The sequence below is a fragment of the Epinephelus moara genome, chromosome 24 (genome assembly GCF_006386435.1).
Source record: "Epinephelus moara isolate mb chromosome 24, YSFRI_EMoa_1.0, whole genome shotgun sequence".
NCBI lineage: Eukaryota > Metazoa > Chordata > Actinopteri > Perciformes > Serranidae > Epinephelus > Epinephelus moara.
Window position 1 is genome coordinate 16,701,989 of NC_065529.1, and position 8,064 is coordinate 16,710,052.

Here is an 8,064-nt window from a genome sequence, read left to right on the forward strand (position 1 = left end):
TCACTAGATCCTGACAGTAGTACATGTGACAGATAATCTGTGAAAAAATCAAGATCCCATGGTTCCTTCGAGTGCTCCTAATGGCATTTGCAAGAATCCACTGCGCCTGAACAAAAACAACCAATCAGAGCCAAGAGGAGTCTCTAACACAGCTGTCAAGGACTGCTCAAGAAGACAGACAATGTTGTCGTCCTGCACTTGGTTTATGGCGATTGATGGCACCTGGGTAGAGCATCCAGGAGGCAGGACATTACATGAATTGACCTTACGCTAAGCCCCGCCCCTTTGTGATGGTCTGACAAGCTGTCGGAGTAAGCATGGAGACCACACTGTCACTAACTGCACTCCCTGAAGAAATATTATCATATTTTTGGAGTTATAAAATAGTGATTCCAGAGAGAAGCAGACAGATACAGTCTGTGTTTGAAGGATATATCCAGGATGTCAAACTGACTCAGCAGCAACAACAGGTTAAAAAGACAAAGATAGTTAGAAGCTAAAGCCGAACTATAGGCTACAGATCACAGTGTAAAAGAGAACCACCACATCACTGCTGATCGCCACACAAGACAATGAATATAAAGGGAAACTTTGCGATATTGAACCAGCTGTGTGGCATCGCAGTGTGTGCAGATGAACGGTGTTTGGCTTCACCCCCGTGCCACTGTCAGCACCCAGCTGACACACAGCTGATAAATATCAGCAAAGAACCCTGCTTCCCTTCACTGGTTCCTGTGCAGCAGGGTCGGTCTTTGTTTCACTGTTATAATCATTAAAAAGCAAAAGCAGCATGTGTATACATTCAGTAGGCTATATCTTTAGTAGCTAGCTAGGGTTTGATTTTGGTTTTGGAACAGGGAAGAAACGTATATCTTTTTCCAACCTCTCCAGTCTCAGTAATACATGCAACATTTAGCTCAAAATCCACAAAACCAGCCTAAAAATGAAAGAAATCTGAAACTATTGCATTAGAGTCAATGGAGCACTGCTGTGTTGTTGTCGGACCCTGGTCTGAGCCAGTCCATTGCTACGTTATGATTGGCCAGTCTGCGTCCAGGGGCGGGACTTAGCGAAGGGTCAATTACACCACGATCCTGTAGCCAGTTTGTAATTTGGTCATACACAACAGACAATTTCGGCTTCAACCCTTACCAACACAAGTTCCCGAATCTCGTCATCTCTCAATTAGACATTTTCATTGCCATCTTTGTGTAAATGACCCTTCTTCTTCTTCTTCTTCTTCTTCGCCCTTGGATGTTTGTTTTGTGTTGTTTTGTGCAAGCCTCATGATAGAAACGTCATCAATACATGCACTTGCTTGCTGTGAATTCTCCCGACAATTACCTGCTCTGTTCAAACATGGGTTATACCAGATATTACACTGACTTTGCACTAGGGAGCTGGTAGTAAAAAGGCTGTTTAATTTCTGAACCAGCTGATTTGGACATTTGCGTTCTCACATACAGCTCCTCTAGGTAATGTCTAGATAATTTCAGGTTTGTAGTGCATGTGTAAAAGGGTCTTAAGAGACTCCTCCTGCCTCTGATATGTTGTTTTCGTTCAGGTATGGTGGATTCTTGCAAATGCCATTAGGAGCACAAGGAGGAGCCAGACTGTCTGTCTTGTACTATTATAAGCATATATTTACAGTTTAAGCAAATATATCAGAGTTATTTTTATAAAAGTCACCTACTGAACCTTTACACAAGGTAAATGACTGACTTCTGCTCTCATTAGAATAATGTGTAGATACAGGCACATGGTGACTCTGTATCCCCACTAATTGTCCTCATGAGTAAATTGTTAATAACCGCTATAAACAACAAAATAAAACCTATGTGTAGAAAAAGACTCATTTAATGCTTGAGTGTGTATGAATGTGTGTTTGTTTGTGTGTGTTTGTGTCTAAGGGTCTCACCTCTCTCCTCCCTCTTCTCGCCACATTCAGGCCTCAGGGGAAGGTCAGCTCCTCTCGACCTCTGCGTTCCACAGCAGGGCCACACACACATACACACAGATATGCGCCCAAACATTTCGCACACAAACACACTCATGCAGACACAAAAGCATGCACACACAGACACAGCGCCCCAGCTCGTAAACACCCGGCTGCCCTAACAAGCCTGCAATGGGGCAGACACTTAGACTGATGTGGAAGGAAAATGGGAATAGATTGATGAAGAGGATACAATTTGAATGTGTGAATATGAATGAGAAGAGGAGCAGTTTTTTGTTATACCAAGAAGCATTTCTAAAAGCAAAAGAGCAGTAAAGACAATGGGAGAGAGGAACATGGATGTGACATGCAGTCATCCAGACAGAGGCCAATGTTTTCACCTTTCAGTGTGTCCCAAAGCCTCCTTGTAGAAAACACAGATAGAGCTTTGTTTGGCTGGAATTTGGTTGTGTGCTCCATGAGCATTCCCCAGCCCCTCACTCACTGACCTCTGACCCCTAGATGCACACACACAAACACATGCACACACATTGATATGTGGGGATTTCAAGGATATACAGTACACACCAGTATGCACAGTGAGACAGCACATTATGCTGTGGAATGATGCTCGTTGCCAGCTTTTTCTTTCAATGCGCGCAGTCTGTGCTTTTGTCTGTCTCTGTATATAGATGCGTGTATATACTGTGTGTGTGTGTGTGTGTTAGACTATATATGTGAGTAAATTAGAGTTTATGTGAAGGTTGACATGGTTAGTGGCAGCAATTTATAAGTAATTGCAGCGCGAGACCTACTGAACAGAGTAAAGTGATTTTCTTGTGTGTTTTTTTGATGTCAATCTATATGGCTCCATGACCTGTGACCCAGTGTCTTGTCTGTGACCTCATCAAAGAGAGACGAGAAAACAAGCATCCCTCTTGAGGACAGCAGCCATTCATCACTCCATCTTTGTCCCCTTTTAGAGCCTTCTGTTCGTCGTAAGGAGAAATCAATGTCTTAAAAGGATAGAGAGAGACACAAAGATACGGACACAAAGAGCACAGTCTCTCTCACAGACACACAAGCACACACACACACACACGCACACACACACACACTCCGCAATAACGAAGTACAAAGAGAGAGAATCTGTGCGCAGTGCTACTTTATGAGTTTGCTGTGAGGCTGTAGCCATTGTTTGCGCTCAAACTACTTGACCTTGTGATGAAAGGAGTGGAAAAATTTTGCAGTGCTGCATTTAGAGACTCAAAAATGGGCTTGTCTCATTGCACCCACTGAAAGTTGTTTATGACTTGAGGAGTTTCTTTGAAACATTTTCTCCAAATGATCAAACTGTATACATAATGTAAAATTACTGCAATTTAATTCTGTGGTTATATTAACCAGCTTTAGCTCTGTGTCGTGCTTTCAGCCACAGAAACAGCGTCAGCTTCTCAAGGGATGATCATGAGCGATTGTAAGCTAGAAACAGGTCAGGAAGGTCTAACGTTACTGTATTAATAGTAAAAGTCTCAGCGTATTTCATACTATAAAGGTATATTTTCACACACTGCTACGACACAACAATAACTTCTTTTACTTCTTGGTGAGTATTCTCCCGTTTTTCTTGGTTGTCACTATGAATAGGGCATCTGGGTCCAGGATCTTTTATGTACATTCCATACTGTACGAGTAAAATTAGCCCAAACAACCTTTTGCATGTGCTTGTGGTTGGTCAAGTCAACGAACATGGAATTTATGGATTTTATAAGTGCTGAGTAATGTTCTCCCACGCAGCGTGTGCTTGTAGCTGCAATCTACAGTGTGACTGATGGCTAATGGTTAAGTACAGTTAACATTTGGTTTGCATTATGCATGTATCTGTATTGATTGTATAGTTGACGGTGAAAGGTAGAATCTAGGGAAATGAATCCCTCTAAATAACTGTAATAGACCAGCTGCATAATACCAGCCTGTTCTCATTCCCAGGTCGTCAGATATCGATGCTTTGTCATGCCCCTCATAGTTTCATATCGACACAAAAGGTCCCCTTTGGCGTTTTTATGAGACGCACAGGAATTCCAACTAACTCCAGTGTAAACCCAACCGCAGCAATACTTGACACTGAGAGCAACTGATGTAGTTTAAAATGTGAGAAAGTCTACGTAAGGCAGGAGGAAGGGAGGTGGATGGGTAAAAAAAAAAAACGGACTTTCACCCAGGAGATCACAGTTCATGTCCCACATGAAACCATAAGACAGTGCTGTTATAACGTAAAGTTATTGTCAGACTGGTACCAGCAAAGACAGGACTCAGTTGCAGGACTCAAGAAATGAAAGGTCTTTACTAAAGGGCAGTGCATAGAAAAAACAATCAAGCAAAATATCAGATCATAAACCAAGAGGACACTAGGAGGAGATGACTAGAACATGTGCTTAAACAACTGAGAACAAACTGGTACAGACAAAGGGCAGCACGTGGACTAAATATGCCAGGGAGTAGGGGTAATGAGGGACAGGTGAAACCAATCAGGGCGGGGCAGGTAATCACACAGGATGGAAACACACAGGGGCAGGAAGTAAAGTACCTGAAACGGCAGACAAGGGTGAGTATCAAAATAAAACAGGAAATACTAAGAAAAACTGTAAACATGATGACCTTGATGGCAACCTCAGGGTATAACAGTTATGTTTCGTAACAAATGTACTTTAGGCCAAAACGTGATCTTTTTTCTAAACCTAACCAAGAAATTTTGTTGCTTCAACATTCAACTATCTCACAACATCAACGATGTGTTACAATGTTTTTCATCTGTGCGTCACAGAGATAAACTAAAGTTTGCCCTGTGTGTCCCTACAAAACTCTGAAGGGTGTGACAAAGTGTTGGTATTTTAAGACCTGGTAATGGGAACGGGTTGATAATATTCACTGAGTTGGAGGATAGATCTCTGCCAAATAGAGTGCGGCACGGGCCGCATATTTCTGTCCAAACCTGGCCGAGCCCGAGAGAAAAGTACCCGAACCCGTCCAAACCCAACAGTCATTCTGTTTTGTTATGTCCGAAACCGAACCGAGCCCAACATTATTTAATTAGCCTACTAAAGCACTGAGTTTGTGTCACACAGTTGTTATGATTACGGGCTATTTAACCCGGTTACACCTTGTAAATGACCGTAAAAAGGCATTGATTTGTGCTATTCTGTTAGTAGATTGTTTAAACACACACACACATTACGCAGTGTCATCAGCAGTTAAAATTATAATAGCTGTTGTCACTCGAGCAGCTGAGTGTGTGGGAGCCCGGCGGAGGTTTATGAGCGTGGCTAGAGGGTGTTGAAGTGTGCGCAGCCCAGTTCGTGCTCTGGCCCGTCAGGAGAACCACGAACTGACCGAACTGCTACAGAACTACTGGCGCTGCCGCACGAACTGACCGAACTGCTACAGAACTACTGGCGCTGCCGCAGACAGCTGACCCAGTCACACACGATGCTTCATACACAGTCCTCTGACTGCAAGAGCACTCAGAATCGTCTCTGGAGCTTCAGAGATGAACAGCAGAAACAGCCAATGTGCGTATGTGTTCTGTTCAGGTGTTGTCACGTAAATAACAGTCCCCAAGCAATAAACAGGACAGACAATAGGATTTTATTTATTTTTACACTACATTTTCTCTGAAAGCTGACCAAATCTGACCCGAGCCGATTTATACATTTTTGACTGAACCCGGCCCGACCCGTCAGGTACTGTCGGGACCCGTCGGGCTCGGATCAGGAAGCCACACTCTACTGCCAAACCTGAAAGAAAGATAATTTGCCTTCCTCAGTATTTAGTGTGAATAACAGTGAATACAAAATGGCTGTACATAAGGGATGTGCAAAGTTCAGTGTCTGTTTTGTCTCCACGTCCAGATTTCAAATACACAAAGAAAATACAGTCTGTTTGATTGAGACCTTCATGGATGTGTTAGTGCAGGACTGTTCTTAAGATATCAATAACCGTCAATTGAAATCTTCTTGATTATAATTAGTCATAAACAAAGCCAGTGCTCCCCTTTGTAGGATCGTACACACAATCTATTAATATATACTTTTTTCTTTTACTCCCTATAATATTTAACAATAAAAAGAGACTTTACAACTTGTTCTGGTGGACTGTGGGTCTCTTTCTGGTCCGATTGCCATGATTGGCCACTGCAGCGTGACATCTGGTTGTGTTTCTCCAAAGGCTGAATCTGTTAAACTTTTTGCCCCCAGGAGGCTGCTTTTTTTCCACACCACTCCCATTCATATGAATGACATGACTGGCGTTTTCGCTGCAATGCCTGACTTGGTGTGAATGCAGCCCTACCGTACATCTGAGTACTGGTGGTTATTGGTGGTTTTACCACATCTAAGTGGTTTTACCACACCTAAGTTGCATATTATGTGAAGTGAATGAAGTGCACCCATCATTACTTACAGTCAGTTAATGGAGAAGCGTTAACTGTAGGAGGGAAGGGGTGGAATATATTTTTTGGCAAGATTTTTTGAACAACAAGTCAACACTACGTATTTTTTTCACATTTACATGGCCATGAAAAGCAGACATGTACACTTGGTAAATGGTTTTATCACAGTAATCACAAAGTGCTCAGTCTTCAGTCAAATGCCATGACTGAGGACTAAAGAAAATCAAGAACACACTGAACAACACTGAATACCTGCAAACAATGGTTGGCATTGAATAATCCTTTTACCTGGTTGGTTCGCAACCATTTTTGAAGGACCCTTCCTGCTTGCTTCTATTTACTTATGAGTAAAGACCACTGCAACAGTTGCCAAAAAATTACGTCAAATGACTTAAAAAGAAGAAAAACTTAAGTTATTTTTTGGAGATTTTTTTCAAATACAAATATTTACTGCATTGTATATTCTCTGCATTTTTACAGTCCAAATGAAAAAATCTCTTATTATAAAACATCTCTAGTATGTTAAACAAATATATAAATCTGCACAAAAAAGAAAAATATTGCAGAAATAGTGTGACAGACTGCAATGACTGAATGTTATAAAATGCTTTGATGTGGACCGCCTCTGTAACAACAAGCTGATTTTCCAGCAAGGCAAAGTATGTCACATTCTGGTCAGGCTCTGTGTCGTGAAGCCAGGCCCCCAGCGCTTATGAATACAGTTGGACTGAAAACGGAAAAACCAAAACTGGAATGCAGATTGCTTTGTGTCTGTAAACCTGTGTGTGTTGCATTTAAGTACTGGCATGAAACAGCAGATGTGTGACACTGGCTGACTGTTCAACAGAGGTGCTTTTAGAAGCTATGGTGACAGAAAAAACAAATGAAGAAAACATAATATAAGCACACATGGCCATTTTAAAAAGAATAATTTTACTGTACAGTTGTAAATACTGCTGTTCATTCACTGTCACGTAGAATTAAAACAGAGGTCAGTCCATGGCAAAGGTGTTTCAAGAAGATAGAAGAGAAAGTACTTTATCAATCCCTCTGAGGGAAATTCTTTTTTTTTTTTTTCATCTATACACGTACAGTAGGCTCCAAATACACACACACACACGTACACGCCCTATAAAATGCTGCATAGTCAGACCTGAGCAGTTGAGGGTTCAGGGCTTAAGGTGATGACTTGGCACCCGTTCAGCTATGCTACCCAAATGAAGTCCTTGCACTGTGAGCTGCTACCACCCCAAAAGGACCCCCAAGTGCTGCCGAAACCCGTGATCGATCCAGGGACCTTCAGATCTTCAGTCTAACGCTCTCCCAACTGAGCTATTTCAGCACACAATTGATTTCTGGTATTCAAATCAGAGTCACAGATCTAAGTAGAAGTTGACCTGGGTCAAACACTGAATGTAATCTGAGATGAATAATTTGTTGCACAGCATCCACTCTTCGTGATGTCTGATGACAGTTGTAGCATTTGTAGTGTGGTTTTATTGATTGGTTAAATTTTATTATGTATTTTTGTATTTTCTGAATTTATGTGGAACAGTGTACATCCTGGGACACAAGACAAATTTCAGAAATTTGTTTAACAATAAAGTAAAATCAAATCAAATTCTATGGGGGATATTATAAACCTCCACACCAGTTAATGGGCATCCAACTGAAAACAGCC

The 8,064-nt window shown here is 41.7% G+C and overlaps 1 non-coding gene across 1 annotated transcript; it reads right to left on the reverse strand.

Annotated features, from left to right (window-relative positions):
* Positions 1-7,652: 7,652 nt before the first annotated feature.
* On the reverse strand, positions 7,653-7,725 carry trnaf-gaa (transfer RNA phenylalanine (anticodon GAA)). Its single transcript has one exon. It is a non-coding gene; the product is annotated as a tRNA-Phe (tRNA).
* Between the last annotated feature and the right edge of the window lie 339 nt (positions 7,726-8,064).